The 16,804-nt window shown below is 52.3% G+C and overlaps 1 protein-coding gene across 3 annotated transcripts in view; it reads left to right on the top strand.

Moving 5' to 3' along the window:
• SEMA3E (semaphorin 3E) overlaps positions 1 to 16,804 on the top strand; it is an 885,350-nt gene that overhangs the window by 571,179 nt on the left and 297,367 nt on the right. The window lies entirely within an intron of this gene.

The following is a 16,804-nucleotide window of genomic DNA, read 5'->3' as shown; positions in this document are numbered from 1 at the left end:
GCGCAATGTACTGGCTCGCAGATGCTGGGCAGTATCATTACAATCCAATGTCCAGAATTTAATCAATGTGGAAAGAGTTCACGTTTTCATTACCTTACAAAAGGCCGCATTCGCATCAGGGGTCAGTGTCATATTACTGCGCTTTCCATATTATGTGACATATCAGGAAGGGCGTTTTTCACCACATTGCACGCATAATTAGAAAATTAGAAATAAAAAGTTAGATAGTTCTTTGTTTTTGCTTATTTAATTTGTTGGCTGACTCTGTGGAGCGTAAAGTTTAGATCGGAGAGTAGCAGTGTTGCATCATCTATAGGGATTTTTATCAAAGAAACTGTTTTTCTGGGGGGTTTTTGGAACATGGGATAGTGAGCGTACAATAGAATCAGAGAAGAAGCGAGCAGGACAGCCCTGGGTTCCATGTTCATGGGCTGTTATGCAAACTCAGCTACAGAGTTGTATTTAAGACTTCTTCTACAAGTTCCTCTTCAAGTTTTGGGTCTTGAGGAGTTTAGTGAATTGCAAGGGGGATGGCTCAAGTCTGCTTTGATGGGTTCGTTTTTCTACAGCCCAGGGACATAGACTGAAAATGTTTGCCTCTGTGTTTTCTTCCTTGCACTTTTCCCGGTTTAGTCTGGTGATGGACTGGCATCAGCTTTTGTGCTGCCTGCTGAAGACCACAACTTCTCTGTCAAGTGTGGCGGTGACTTTGCCATCAGTGCTTTATAGATGTAGCAGCCAAAGCAGAGGGGCAGAGATTGGAATTATGTGATCGAATTAGTGCTTCCCTTTCATGAGGTGTGTAGTTACATGGAAGAGTCTTTTAATGGGTGCAAGAGGTGTATATAGAGAATGCCAATCCAGAGGGTATTGCCACCATTTAGATGCAACAGGATCAGTTCCTGTGAAATAGGTATGTGACACTGGCCTCAACTAGTTTAGTATCTGAAATCTGTTTTTCTCATTCGCTTTTGCTTTACAGCATAACGGTATTGTCTGTATTGCAAGTAAATGCCTATGCTACTACCACACTCATCAACCTAATTTATCAATTGAAGACTCCCAAAGTAGCAGCAAACTACATGCTCTTTTTAATGTTTAATGATAAGTGTGTTATGTTAAGTGCTTATAAGTAAGAAGTAGATGAACCATACAAAAATGAAGTGCTCAGAAACTCCCATGTATTGGTTCACTTTAGGAAGTTCATTCGTCAGTTCACCTATCTCTCCGCTATGCTAAATCAGCACGTAAGCATGCAATGTTCATGACAAAAGGAGCAACTGGTGCAGCAGTGTGTGATGTACTTGATTAGCACTATGCCGTGATCTCATTCTGGATCAGAACCATGGAGTGATGGTGGGTGGAATTTCATGAGTGACAGTTGAGATGGAGCTGGAGTTGAGGGGTAACTGTGCTTGAGGTGTCCTGGATAAAAGTACACTTGGACTTGAAGCTGTTGGCCTTTCCATAACAAGTGCACCTCCAGCACTTGATCACACAGAGCAGGAGAAAAGTAAAGTGTGAAAGAACAGAGAATATACTACCATTTGAACTTTTTTTTTTTTTAAATATGTTTATTGCGGACAGCATAGAAGACATAATCAGACAGTCTACTCTTAGGCGTAAGAAGATAAGGATAACCAAGGGTACCATACAGGATAATACACAGCCATACGGCCCACATCCCGGAGGCCGGGTGGCGTAAAGTCAAGAGGCGCCTCAAAACAGAAATAGACTTAACCAATTGTATAGAGTACACATGTAATGCATGTCTCCGCTGTTTTTATTTCTTCCCCCTCCTACGTCGTCCATCTATCCCGTCACCCAACTATCTTCACAGATAATGTTCGCATCAAAAACACAATCAACATAAAAAATAGAACAAACCCCCTCCTATGTGGCATCGATAACAGAGTACGTGTAAAAGCTTGGTTACCTCTTCTCGGCCCAGCAGGGTACAGTCATCACCATATTAAGCAATTATATGGGAATGTAGACAATTCACATAACAACCTAATACGGAACAGAAGTGCGCGCCCATCGGGACACTACCCCAGACCAGACCCCTCCACCTCTCCTCCTGCCGCAACCTCCTCAGATTCAGACTCCTCAGGGGTGAACAGTTCGGCACTAGTTGCATCCGAGTCATCACCAGACAGCCCCTCAGCACACATCACCCTCCAAGCCAGTAGGTCTTCCTGAAGCCTCTCATCACGGCGCGTGCTCTGCATGTGTGTTTCCTCAGCCACGGACCATTCCCTAAAATCTCTAAGCCAGAGGGAGAACTCGGGGGCCCTCTCCCCCATCCATGCAATAGCTATGCATCTCCGTGCTAACACCAGGAGCAACTGTAGCAACTTGTAGGATAAATTCCTCTTTTTGGGCTTGGGTACCAAGGCTAAGAGACAGTGAAGTGGGGCCAATGCAATCCGGAGGCCCGTAACTCGGCCAATGCGCTCCACCACCGCCCTCCAAAAGCTACCGACCTGCGGGCATTCCCAGGCTAAGTGTAAGAATCCAGCTCCCTCCGTCCCACACCTAGGGCAATTGTCTGTCCGATCCCCTGAAATGCGGGCCAGGGAGACAGGGGTCATGTAGGTGCGATGTAGAAAATTAAAGTGGATCAATTTAAACCGTGCATTGCACGACACTTTCCGGGTCAGGAGCCCAATACGTTTGCGCTGCCCCGGCTCCAGGACCATCCCTAAGTCCGCCTCCCATGCCGCCTAGGACGGAGCGACCCGTGGTGTTGAATCCCGTCTCATGGCTGAGTACAGTAAGGTGATCAGTCGCCGACCCCTGCCGCAGGAGAGAAGGATGTTGAGGGTATGGGTCAACGGAGGCGCCTCCGGGAACTGAGGCCAAGTCGCCCTCACCATCTCCTGCAGTCCTCTGTAATGCAGGTATTGTCCCCTGCCCAGGCCGAAGGTTTCCTCAGCGCGCTCAAAGGACACGAAGGAGTCGTCTGGGTAAAGATCAGCCAGAGTCTCACACCCACCCTCCCGCCACTCCCGGAAGGACATATTCTCCTCCATCAACCTTACCGAGGCCAAAATCCACACTGGCAGTTCCCTATGAAAGGGGGAGCGCTTCAAGATCCGCTCGGCAAACCGCTGCCAGATCCCCGCCGTATGGCGCACCACATAGGGCAAGGTCCCGTTCGCCCCCGTCCCTGCATCAGCGCCACCTGCATCAGCGCCACCTGCAAGGCTGTTTCGTCCGCTCTTCCCGCCAGGAGCCGCAGCTCCCCGTTGTCTGTGCCCGCGAACCACCGTGCGGCCGGCAGGAGTTGTGCTGTATAATACTAGAGGTCAAACCTCGGAGCCTCAAGGCCCCCCTCCTCCCAGCCCCGGACCACAGTATGCAAGGCGACCCTACTACGGCCGCCTGCCCAAAGTAAGGACGTGAGCAGCACGTTGAGCGTGCAAAATATTCGCGGGGGGAGCGGGCACAGCGTATTTTGCAGGACATATAATATCCTGGGCAACATCACCATTTTGGAAACCGCCACCCGCCCCATGAGAGACAGGGGGAGCGTATTCCAGAAGGACACGGACTGGCGCAGAGAGCATAGCACCCTCTCGGCGTTACGGACCAGCAGTTGCTCGTCAGACGAGGACACCTGAATGCCCAAATATCGGAAGGCCTCTAACTCCCATCGCAGCCCCAGGCGCGGGAGGCTCCCTCCCGGGTCCACGTCACAGCCTGCTAGTGGAAAAATCAGGGATTTCCCAGGATTGATGCGCAGCCCAGAGGCCGCTCCAAATCTGTCTAGCAACCGCAATAGGACGGGGAGCGATTCGCTCGGGGAGGTCATACAGAATAGGGCGTCATCCGCATAGAGGGAAATCACATTCACGGTGTTCCCCACCCTGATGCCCCACTGTTCCATCTCCGCCCGAATGGAGACCGCCAAAGGCTCCACCGCCAGGGCGAAAAGGAGAGGCGACAGGGGGCACCACTGGCGTGTGCCCCTCCCCAAAGACCACTCTTCGGAGCGGGCCGACCCAAGCCGAACTCTAGCCCGGGGAGCCCCATAGAGGATCCGGATCCAAGCGCAAAACATTGGCCCCAGCCCCACCATCTGGAGCACCTCCAACAAGTATCCCCAGCAGACCGTCTCAAAGGCTTTAGCCAAATCGATCAACACCAGGACGTGTGGCTCCTCACTGCCACGTACCTCATGGAGGATATGGTTCAGACGCCTCAAGTTCATTGCAGTATTACGACCAGGGATAAATCCACACTGGTCCTGATGGACCAAGTGTGCCATGTGAGGGGCCAGCCGAGTGGCCAAGAGCCTGGTGAGCATCTTAACGTCCGTATTGATCAGAGTGATAGGCCGGTACGCCGCGGGGGCGCAACTGTCGCATCCGGGTTTCAAAAGCATACAGACCTCTCCCTGATTCATTGGTGGGCGGAAGGACGCCACACTCCCGGGCCTCATTGTAGACCTGCAATAAGAGGGGGCCCAGGGCATCCCCAAACGAGTGATAAAATTCTGGCGGAAAGCCATCTCTGCCCGGTGCCTTAGCACGCGGGAGGGCGGCCAACGCCACTTTAATCTCCTGGAGCGTTAACGCCGCGTCGAGCTCCTCCGCAGCCTCCCCTGAGAGGGCCTGGAGAAGCAATCCCTGGAGGTAAGGCCGATAGGAGGCCTCCGTAATCATGAGGTCAGCGGTGTACACCTCCTGTAGGTGAGAACGAAGGACCTCGAGGATAGCAGACTCCGAGTGTACCATGTCACCAGTGGGGCCACGCAAGGCAACTATCCGCTCCGGTGCAAATTCTCGCCGAAGTATCCAGGCCAGCAGTCTGCCGGACTTGTCCCCCTCACGGTGGAGGCGCTGCCGATATTGACCCAAAGTATACTTGTCCAGACGGGTAAGAATGTCATGGACGGACACCCGAGCCCCCCTCTCCGTCGACTGGTCCGAGGTGACTGGATCCGGGAGAGACTGACAGCGCCGGAGTCTATCCTCCGTGTCTTGCAACTCACAAAGCAAGTGCTTCCGGACTCCATATGTGAGGCCCATACAGGCACCACGCACCACCGCTTTCAGGGCCTCCCATTTGGTTGAGTAGGGCAAGTTACCGGCGGTCCAGTTCAGATCTATATAATCAGTCAGGGCTGTCGCCACATGGTCTTTCCCCACCTGGTCCTGTAGGAGGTCTGTTGGCATCCGCCAAGTACGGGGGCGCATAGCTTGATCAGCCCAGGCCACTTCGCACGTCACCGGGGAATGGTCCGACAAAAAAAAGGGCCTGGTGGGTAACCGTCAAGGAGAGGGACGCAGCAATATTGGCCGCAAGTATGCAATCCAGTCTGCTATGGGTGCCATGTGTCGGGGAATAACAGGTGTATAACCTCTGAGTAGGGTGGCCTGTGCGCCACACATCCACAGCTCCCGGATTGTGCATCACTTCCCGGAGCCTCGCCGTCATGCGCGGCTTCGTGCCAGAGCGAGGGGGACATCGATCCAAATCCGGATCCAATACGCAATTAAAATCCCCGAACCAGAGGAAAGTGGCATCTAGATCCGAGACAATAAGGTCCTGAAGACTGGGAAAGAAGCCAGGGTCATCTACATTTGGTGTGTATGAATTAAGGAGCATAAAATCCCTACCATCCAGCTTAACCCGCAGCAGCAGATACCTGCCTTCTATGTCTGCCTCTACATACTGAACAGCACAGGGAACCCCGGGTGCCACCCAAATCAGGACCCCCCTGGCATAAGTGGAGAAGGAGGAATGGAGGACCTGGCCCCTCCATTTTTTGGACAGGTTCTGAGCACCCTCCTCATTCAAGTGGGTCTCCTGGAGACACGCAACAGAGACCCCATGTCGTCGAAGGAATGAAAGGACCCTGTGCCTTTTGGTGCAAGTGCCCAACCCGCGCACGTTCCAAGTTAAGAATTTAAAACCCATAACAGACAATGACGCCCATCCGGGCTCTCTAACACACAGATTGTGATCCACCACCCCCTGGGCCGAGCTCCATCCAGGTCAGCAATCTCAACCCTCAGGACCAGCCACACACGATCCTGAACCATCACACTCTTGATGCCAACAACAACTCCCCCTCTCAACCCCTCCCAACCCCCACGAACCCCCAACCCCACCAATACCCCAGAACATTCCCCACCACCCCCACCCACGAGCAAAAAGACAGCTAGAACAAAACATGCTATCCTGCCCTCCCCCTGCCGGTGCCAGGATGTGCACAGACACCCCATCCGTTCCACCCAACACTCACACACACACAACCAAACCAATACCACCCACCCTCCCCCTCCCAGCTCCCCGCAGGACCCAAACCAGCATAGCAGCCCCTAGGCTGACTAGAAATAGGAACCAAATAGACTCCCCGCCCCAGAGTCCTCCTTCAGCAGGATACAAGTCCTCCGCTCCGTCTCACCATCCCCGGGCAAACAGTATGGGCCACAGGCATCCCCAACAACCAGAAATACAGCCAAGGCCCTCCCAGGCCGAGAACAACGTAGCACATACCAAACAGTACCTCAAGATGGAGCCGTCTCCACCCGTGGCTCAGACATGCCAGTCTCCGGGATCACCAGGACCATAGGGTCCGTACCCGGCACCGTATCCTGTAAGGTGTCCGGAACCAAAATTTCCCCAGGGCCGGGTCAGCCCGGGGACTCTGGACCTGTCTCCTCCCCAGAAGGTCTCAGAAGCAGTGCGCCATCCTCACCCACCATGATTCTAGGCCCCTCGGGACCTTCGGACTCAGACCGGCGCCTTCGTCTTCCACGTCGTCGCCTTTGAGGACGGGGTCCCCACGTCTCACGGGGTCCCCCACGTTCTCCCGGTAGCAGGTCGTCGCCCCGTATATCCAGCCACTCCCCCACCTCCGCTGGGGACTCAAAGAAGTGCGCACGTCCCTGCGAGATCACCTTGAGCTTGGCCGGATACAATAGCATGTATTGAAGCTTCATCTCTCGGAGCTTTTGTTTTACCCCCAGGTAGGACTTGCGCTGCTCCTGCACTTGCTGGGCGTAATCAGGATATACGGAGATGCAACTGTTTTCTATAGTGAGATTCGCCGTCTCCCTCGCCGCCCGCAATATGCAATCCCGGTCCTTATAGTTCAGGATCTTTGCGATGAGTGCCCTCGGGGGCTCCCCCGGGCGCGGAGGCGGAACCAGGGCCCGGTGCGCCCGCTCAATAACGAAGACATTCGACAGGCCCTGTGGACACAGGTGGGTTCGAATCCAGGTCTCCAGGAAACGCTCGGCGTTACCCGCCTCCAACCGTTCTGGTACCCCCAGGACCCTAATGTTACTGCGACGCGCGCTTCCCTCCGCGTCCTCAGCTCTTCGCTCCAAGGCATCGGTCGCGGCCGTGAGGTGCATTACCGTTTTCTTGAGGGAGGCCACCTCGCCTTGCAATTGGGTAATGTTGCCCTCGGCAACCGAGACCTTATCCGCCACCTTCCGAAGATCCGTCCGTAAGAGATTAACATCAATTGAGACAGTCTCAATCTGTCGCTCCAGCGCAGTGTGGGAGCCCTGTATAGCTTTCAATAGTTCGGCCCGGGAAGGCTCCGCAGGCCCATCCGCACTCTCCTCCTGACCCGTCTGTCGCGTAATTCGTTGCGACTACAGCCGCTGGGTAGTGTACTGTGTAATGGTGTTGGGCTGGGTGGACTTCGACATCCTGTCCTTGCGCATTGCCGGTCGTCAAGAAAGTCCCAACGATCCCTCCAGGGGAGTTCCAAGGACCTCTTACACCCACCATCCCCCAACCGCGGGTCTCCAGGCAGCTCCTCAGGTCGTATGTCTGGCACACCCCACCGCACCTCCAGCTCGCACCAAGAGGCGTCAGAAATGGGGGGACGCCAAGCAGGGGCCAAGAGCGCACTCGCCGCAGCCCAGGCCAGTCCACACAGCTATATCCAGGGCGGGGGGCCCACTGCACCCCCCAGAGCAACAGCGGCAGTGGGGGTAGACCAAGACGACAGTCCTATCCCCCCTGGGGCGCCCGACAACGGAGTGGAGCACACAGGATATTAGGCGGCAGGCACGAGCAGCACCCCCCTTCCCCGCCAGGCAAGCGGTGGGGCCCGTGGCAAACAGGCCGGTACAAGGAGCAAGCTCGTCTCATCAGGCCGGTAGTTCGGTGGGCAGCCGCTCACCCCCGCTCTCGCTATTCCAGCCGCCCTGGCTCGCGGGTCTCACTCCAACAGCGCAGCACCCATGGGGGCAGTCTGGGCCAACAATCCTATCCCCCAGGAGCCTCCTGATAGAGGAGTGGGCCTCTTAGGATGATAGGCAGAAAGTCCAAACAGCATCCACCCCCCGTGCCAGGCAAGTGTGGGGGCCCGGAGCATACAGGCCAGCGCAGGGAGCAGGCCTATCCCGGAGGACCGGGGGTCCGATGTGTCGCCTCTCACCCCAGCGCTCTCGGGCACCGCCGCCCCGGCTCCCAGGTCACACTCCAGTAGTTCTCCAGGGGCGGTGGGGCACCACGGTGCGGAACACGGGGGCCGCGGGCCGCTCAGGCCTCAGGTTTCTCCGGGGATGCCAGCGGCCGCACTGCCGCGAGAACAAAATGGCAGCCCCGTGGGGGAGGGGTGCAGAGCCGGACCCGCAGGCCCCGCAGCACCGCCCCCACTACTGCCGTCGCAGGCTCCAGCCAGCCTTCCGAGTCCCCGGGGCAAAGGATGTCTCTCACCAATTACGTTCTCCCAGTCGGGGGGCACTCGCAGCAAGATCCAGGCCGCTCCCGGGGGAAGGGCCTCCGCTCCGTATCACCTCGCTGCCACCGAGTCGAGGCTATGCAGCAGGAGTCTCTTGTGGAGCACAGCAGCCGCACACGGATTTTAGCAAGGCGGAGCCTCAGGTGGCAGCGGGCTCCGCCGTCCCCATGCAGCACCACGACCCCAAGGAGTGCGGCAGGCCGGTCTGCTTCCGCGACTCCACTCGGGGGTACTGGGGTGAATGTATGACATTGTTCTACATTCTGTCCATCAACTGTGTTTTTTGCAATTTCACCCCGAGTGGGCTGGGGATGCTCAGACGTGAGTCCCAGGCTCTCCATACCACTGGAGTCAAGCTATCCAGGCTGATGAAGGCTGATAGCCAGAAACCGGTCCTTGGATGCTTGATTCCGGTCTGGGAAAGACATGGCTTGGTAGTTCGGACTGGACTGTTCCCATGAGGCACAGGATCAGAGCTGATTTGCATATAGCCAGTGTCTAACCCAGGGTGGTGTGGAGTGCAACAAAACGATGGATTTGGGCCCAGATCCTTGTACTGGGGTGAATGTATGACATTGTTCTACATTCTGTCCATCAACTGTGTTTTTTGCAATTTCACCCCGAGTGGGCTGGGGATGCTCAGACGTGAGTCCCAGGCTCTCCATACCACTGGGGTCAAGCTATCCAGGCTGATGAAGGCTGATAGCCAGAAACCGGTCCTTGGATGCTTGATTCCGGTCTGGGAAAGACATGGCTTGGTAGTTCGGACTGGACTGTTCCCATGAGGCACAGGGTCAGAGCTGATTTGCATATAGCCAGTGTCTAACCCAGGGTGGTGTGGAGTGCAAAAAAACGATGGATTTAGGCCCAGATCCTTGTACTGGGGTGAATGTATGACATTGTTCTACATTCTGTCCATCAACTGTGTTTTTTGCAACTCCAATCGGGGGTAGGCCGCAGACCACCGTCTCACTTGGACAGAGACCCAGCTCACTCGCCTTCAGCTCTACCATCGAGGAACCGCACCTCAGACCTCCGGCGACATCCAGAAATGAGGCTCCCGGTATGAGAAGGACATCCGGCTCTCGTTACCAAGAAACCGCAGCCCAGGTAGGATAAATAATCAGGATATTAGGGTCCTCAGGACGGGAGCCGGTGGAGCTCACGTCCTGTCGGCCATGCTGCTTGGCCACGCCCCGTGACCATTTGAACTTTTGAGTAGAATGGAAGAACTAAAAGGCCACATAAACGTCTGCATTCCCAACATAGGTATTGATCTGATAGCCTCTGTGTCTGGCTTCATGAAAGAACTGGCACCAGATTACTGTGTATGATCTATTGCAATCCATGATGTTATATTGAACATGTAGAAAAGCAAAGCCAACACAGTAGAAATGGTTGAATGATTGACATGGTTCACCTGAGTGAAACCACATAAGGTGTGTCTACCCACATGCGTATCTATTGTAATTCTGTAGGTATGCATGGCATGATAGTTGGTGTTCAGTAATTAATTGCTTGGGCACCATTCCTGACAGTACTCCAGTTTTTCATTAGTCATCATTTATTTTCCTGCTCGAATCCTGCAAATAGAAGTGTTTGTGTGAAGCTGTAGTCTCTCCTTCAAACACTGCGTGTGCACAAGAACTGGCCAGCACTGTTTATGATTTAAACATCAGACTGGCACGTCTTGAGCTCCCAGGCTTCACGTACCACCATTATGGCAGATACACCAGGTGTAAATTCCTGCCAAGACTAGTCATGGAAAGGAAACAGCGGTAGGGAGGCCTCTTCAAACATAACCAGCGTAGAACAGAACTAGGGTTCTCTGCAGGAAGATACACCCACTCAGCTTCTCCAGCTTGAACCAGTGTGTCAGTGGAAGCAGCCAGACAGGTACATCAACATAGTTCTCAAATCTTGGCATCAAATTGAACTGTGAATAGAAGATTTCTCTGTGGTAGAGAACTCCATCAGTGCAGGCTTCATCCTGTACCTTTTCAGCACTAGAGGACTCCAGGAGCGTGAGCTTTACATATCTCTTATCAGGACCTTCTCAGTACATAAGGAGTTTCACTGTATTAGCTTCTTCTAGGAGTGTGTTCTCAGTGCTATATAACCCCCCAGACCTAGAGCTTTACCAATACACACCTACCAGATCTTCTGTTTTTCAGGGCAGTATCAGCCTCCCCAGCAGCATCTTCAAAGAACCATACAATTTCCATTCCCCTATCAGTGTCCTTTCAGTGCTAGAAGACTCTAGCAGTGTCAGCATTTTCCATAGTCGTCTTAGCGATATAGGGCATATGCAGAATGACCATCTCATAGTAATTCCTTTTCTGTAGTTAAAGATATCATATAATGCTCAGTTTACTCCTGCTGTTTCAGAAGGTCCCAGCAGTGTTAGCTGCTTTTAAAAGTTCCTTCTCTGCAGGGGCAGCTCCTCCATGTGGGCGGAGGAGCTTTGCCCCACTGATCTCTCGCGTAATGTAAGATGGTAATATAAATACAATTTTATGTTTCTGCTTCTCACACTGCGAGAAAGCAGAAGGGTTTGGTTGGGGGCGCGGGAGTTGGCATCCTTCTCTAGGGCCAGGGAGAAGTGGCTTGCCCACTCTGAGGGCGCTGACTGTTTGGTTGGTCCCAGGAATGACCAAACCAGTCAAACACACTCTCCCTTTTCTCCATGTAGGCTGCATGCAGCCTACATGGAGAAAATGGCCTCCCCACAGAAGCCTCTGTGATCGGCGTCCCAACCAATCACAACACTGCAATGACATTGGCTTAGGGGAGAGGAGGGAGGCTGCCTGGTCTGCTTCTTGTGAGGAGCAGAGATGACACCGGACCAGACCGGAGATAGCCTGGCTGATGAGGATTATGAATCCGAAACCGGTCCCAGGATGCTTGTTTCCGGTTCATGGAAGACATGGCTTGGCAGTTCGGGCTGGACTGTTCCCATGAGGCACAGGGTCAGACTGATTTGCATATAGCCATGTCTGAAATGGGGTGGCTGAGTGGGCTAAAGAATGGTGATGGATTAAACCCAGATCAGTTGACTGGGGGTGAGTGTTTGATTTGCTCAAACGCTCCGTCCATCATCCCCTTTTGTATCACCGGACCAGACCGGGCAGGCAAAGGTAAGTTACCTTTTTTCTTTTTTCTTTAAATTAAACCTCAATCCGTGTGCCCCCACCCCGCACGACCCCTGCCCCCCACCCGTGAGTCATGCCGGCCGTGATTGCTTCTCTTCGTTTAAGGACTTCAGCTGCATGCTCTTCCATCGCAAGTGTGTTCTCACTTGTAAAGGATCCCACAGTGTGCCTGTTGGACCTGGCCCTTTTTGCAAGGTTATCCCCAAACTTTTAGCCCTCCTCATGGTTTTTTTTCGAACTTTTTTTGTTGGTTTTATGGCTCTGGGCACTTCATCACTGCATGTGCTCTCTCTTGTAAACTTGGTAAGATTGGTCAACACCTGTTTGCATATTTCATTTACCTGTAAGTCACTTGTACAGTGGTATCCTATATACCCAGGGTCTGTAAAGTAAATGCTACTAGTGGACCTGCGGCGCTGCTTGCACCACCCACAGAAATAGCCTTTCAAACCTGTCTCAGGCCTCTTCTACTGCCACCATGACATGGCACTTAAAGTGTTTGTCAAGTTTGAGACTCCCCTGTTACTACATATAGGTCACCCCTAAGGTAGGCCCTAGGTAGCCCTATGGACAGGGTGCTGTGCAGGTAAATGGTAGTACATGTGCCTTTGTTGCGTGGCATGTCCTGGTAGTGACAAATGGCCTATTTGGTTTCTCACCGCTGTGTGGCTATCCCTCTCATAGGTTTGCATTGGAAATTACATAATATGTGTTTCAGTGGTAATTTCTGATAGGAAAGGGCTAGCGTGGTCATGTTTGGTAGGTTTGGAGTATTGGTGATGAAACCAGCTTATTGGTGAAAGCGGATTTGTTGTTATTATTTTAGAAATTCGACTTTCAGAAGTGTGCATTTCTGTGTGCTTATGACTCTTTGGGGCAAATGTGCAAGCCCCTATCGTCACCACATCATCACTTTTTCAGACGTTCTGGTGACGATAGGGGCTTAGCCTTATTTACAAGTCAGCCTTAAGCCACTTAATGTGGCTTAACGCAGCCTTGTAAATAAGGCCCCCTTTCACGCTATGCTTAGTGTGAAAGGGGTGGGCAGTGGGTGTTGCAGTGGCTGTTCTACCACAACACCCATTGATTTTGACGCTGCCCCTATGTACAACGGCAAAGTACATAGGAGGCAGTGCCAAAATTAAGACTAGGAAAAACCTGGTTTTAACTTGTCGAAACTGGGAGAAATGCATTATTTCTCCTCGTTTTTGCTTTTTCCATGTGTGCAGCCTTGTGCAGCAGACATGGAAAAAGCAAACTGCCATGGATTGTTTATATACAGGAAGGTCCCCCTGCAGGCTGCGGAGCTGAGGACCTCAGGCTGTAGAGCTGAGGAGCTGCAGGCTGTGGAGCTGAGTACCTGCAGGCTGAAGAGCTGATGACCTGTAGGCTGAAGAGCTGAGGACTTGCAGATTGCGGAGCTGAGGACCTGCAGGCTGAAGAGCTGAGGAGCTGAAGGCTGCGGAGCTGAGGACCTTCAGGCTGCGGAGTTGAGTACCTGCAAGCTGCTGAGCTGAGTACCGGCAGGTAGCGGAGCTGAGGACCTTCAGGCTGCAGAGCTGAGTTCCTGCAGGCTGTAGAGCCGATGACCTGCAGGCTGAAGAGCTGAGGACTTGCAGACTGCGGAGCTGAGGACCTTCAGGCTGCGGAGCTGAGGACCCGCAGGCTTCGGAGCTGAGTACCTGCAGGCTGCGGAGCAGAGGACCTGCAGGCTGTGGAGCTGGGGAACTGCAGGCTATGGAGCTGAGGACCTGCAGGTTGCAGAGCTGAGGACCTGCAGGTTGTCCAATCATGGCCTGTAATCACTTGTCCTGACTCTTTAAATTATCTGCTTTTTCTGAAACACTTTAGTTTCTATATGCACCCTTGTTCCTGCAGAAGTAAGCTTCGATATGCAGTCTTGTTCCTGCAGAGGTATCCTTCTATATGCACCCTTGTTCCTGCAGAGGCAAGCTTCTATATGCACCCTTGTTCCTGCAGAGACAACCTATCTGCACACGTTAGCCCCTCGTGCATCATCGTGAAATTATAACTGCTTAAATGATTAATCTTTCCTGAAAGAGACACTATGTTAGCTTCCTGTATGGCTCCAATCGGGGCACGTGGTGATGTCTCAACGACCCCTACAGATACATTCAGACATACCTGCAGCGACCGCGGTCCCACATAAATGCAAAACATTGGTGGTGAAATGAAAAATGCACCTAAGCATGTAAAAACCAATACAAATACTCTAGAGTGAGTGCCCTTGGATATAACTGCTTCTGTGTTTCAACACATATTTGCCAAGTTGACAGTATGAATCGTATTTGCATGTTAACGATGAATGAAAGAAAGAACATTTATAACGCGCAACTAAAACCCGAAGGCATCAAGTGCTTCAATAATGTGAGTGGGCCTCACGAAAATGGCATTCTTCGGTGTGGTTTCTGATAGCGTTATCACGAAGTAAGGGGGCAATCTATTCAGCAGCAGAGCTGTAGATAGCAGGCTGGCGTCACCGGTGCAATCACCTCAGTATAACCACGCAGCTCTGTCAGATGTATATGCCTGTCGAGACCGGGCTTATCATGGGACGTCTTACATGTAATAAAAGTGGATACACGTCTAAAAACACTCAAGAATTGAGTTATCAAGTTATAGAACGCAGTCGATTATGACTGCGGTATTTATAGCATGCTGCAGCTGCCAAGATCCCTGGACTGCATCATCCCACCCCCACATCATCAGTGAACTAGGCACGCTTCATAACAGGAAACATAACATATTTGAGAATCTTCTACCATTTACTTCAAAGGCCTACATATTTTATCATTATCCTAGGGCCACCTATACTCTTTCCCTATAACTCAGGGGCTTTTATGTGCGATGTGTGTAGTTCCTCCCCACTCCTGTGACCATCCCCTTAAGCCACTCATAATATTAATGTGTATCTTGGATATTTTCCAATACTCTTTTATATTTGTTTAAAGAATGCCTCTGTTGCACTCTTGTTTTTATCTCTGTGCTAAAACAGTAATGGCATATGTTGCATCCCTGGCAGCCAACTACAACAAGCATTTGCAATGCAATCGGTCTCGCCTTTGGGACCTTATATGTATTTAGCTATGCAGCACATTAGCCTGGGTGCTGAAACCTGTACTGTTCTTTAACATAGAGGGAAAGTAAGCACCAAACTGCGTGACACGCCAGGTATGGGAACACATGGAGAGAAATATTTCCTTTCAGCGGGATATGGTATAGTGCAAAGCTCTGTTTTTTTTTTTGTTTAAATTTGTTTATTGGATTTTTTTTGCCTCGTACAGTCATCATGACAGTGATTATGCAGTACAGTGGTACATTTCTACAAGTACAAAATGCCAGTACGGGACGAATATACATTTTCATACAGTAATCCTGTGCCGGTCGAACCTTCCATGCACTTCAGTCCGTTAGTGTCTACCAGCTACCCCCTACAATTGCATCAGCTCACCCCTTACAGAGTGGGGAAAACCGTTGTGAATATTTGTCTCATCCCACATAGCTGGGTAACGGTCCTGTGTCATGTGGGCACGTGTACTGACATCCCGGGTATAGCCAACGGGGCCAACTAGATATGTGCCTGTATGCGGTGTCATCTCATCGGTGACTACAGATATGTTCCAATAAACCGCTGGAGAAAAGGGGGATACCCCTTCCAGTTTCTAACTTTTCCAACATGTGGACCAAACTTGTCTGGAGGGGAATGGGGATTTAGGGGGGAGCCGGGAGCTACTAACCATGTTGCTGTGGGGATGGGGTTATCCCCGAGTATAATCTATGGTGGTGTGGGGGGAAGTATCGTTATGCGCTGCGTTGCGGGGGCTCAGGTTACGGGTCCGGGCATCTTGCGAATTAGTTGGTTATGGTCTTACTGGGGCTAAGGGGGCTGTGGTGGCTATGGGGGCCTGGGATTGCGGGGCCGCCGGTGTCTCCCGTGCGTGTGTTGCTTCCTTGAACTCGTGCAGTAGCTGGGCCCACTCTAGTGATATAGGGTGTTTACGGTGTCCCTTCACCTCCTCGTCTCGGAGTGTCTCTTCCTCCGCCACTCCCCATTTTTGCATGGCGCCTACCCACGCTGCTTCCGGTGGTCCCGTAGGGGACCTCCAATGATGGGACCACCAATGCATGGCTATCCCCCTTTTTGCCAAGAGAATGGCCAGGGATAGAAAGTGACACTGCACTTTCTCAGTTTTCCGCCTGTGGAAAATCCCAAGTGCGCAGGCCTCCCATGTGGACATGGTCGTGATAACAGTGATGCCTTCTAACGTTCGATGGACCTTGTCCCAAAATCCCTGAAGTATGGGAAGTCCCAGAACATGTGTTTAAAATCTGCGTCCGGGGTCTGACAGCAGGGGCAGGCAAAGTCTGTGTCTGGAAAGAATTGATGCAAGCGACGTGGTGTGAGATAGGCTCTGTGGAGAATATTAAACTGTATATTACGGAATCTGGCATTCCTGGAGACTTTTTTGGGATATTCTAGAGCCATGTCCCATTCCCTGTCGTGCACTACCCTGCCTATATCCGTCTCCCATTTCTGACGTAGAGGTGGAAGGGATCGGAGGAGCAATGAGCGTACTACCTTGTAAAGCTAGGTAACCAAATGTTGCCCCACCCCCATGTGCAGGATCGTGTGTATCACTGGGTGTTGTATGGGCTCCCCTGTTGTGGGATTCCAGTACCGTCGGCTACTATCTATTAACTGTCTGTGGAGCAGAAATTGTCCGGGAGGTAGGTCGTACTGTTCCATCATCTGATCATATGACTTCAACTGTCCATCTTCAAAGAAGGATTCTACCTCCATGACGGATAGATCTGTCCAAACCTGGAGGATTCCCTGCGTGTAGTAGGAGTCTCCCTGTGGGAACCCTACCAGTGGTAACAAGGGTGAGTATGGCGGCCGCGTTTTGGACAT

The sequence above is a fragment of the Lissotriton helveticus genome, chromosome 1_1 (assembly GCF_964261635.1).
Source record: "Lissotriton helveticus chromosome 1_1, aLisHel1.1, whole genome shotgun sequence".
Lineage (NCBI taxonomy): Eukaryota > Metazoa > Chordata > Amphibia > Caudata > Salamandridae > Lissotriton > Lissotriton helveticus.
This window is presented reverse-complemented; position numbering and strand designations above follow the sequence as displayed.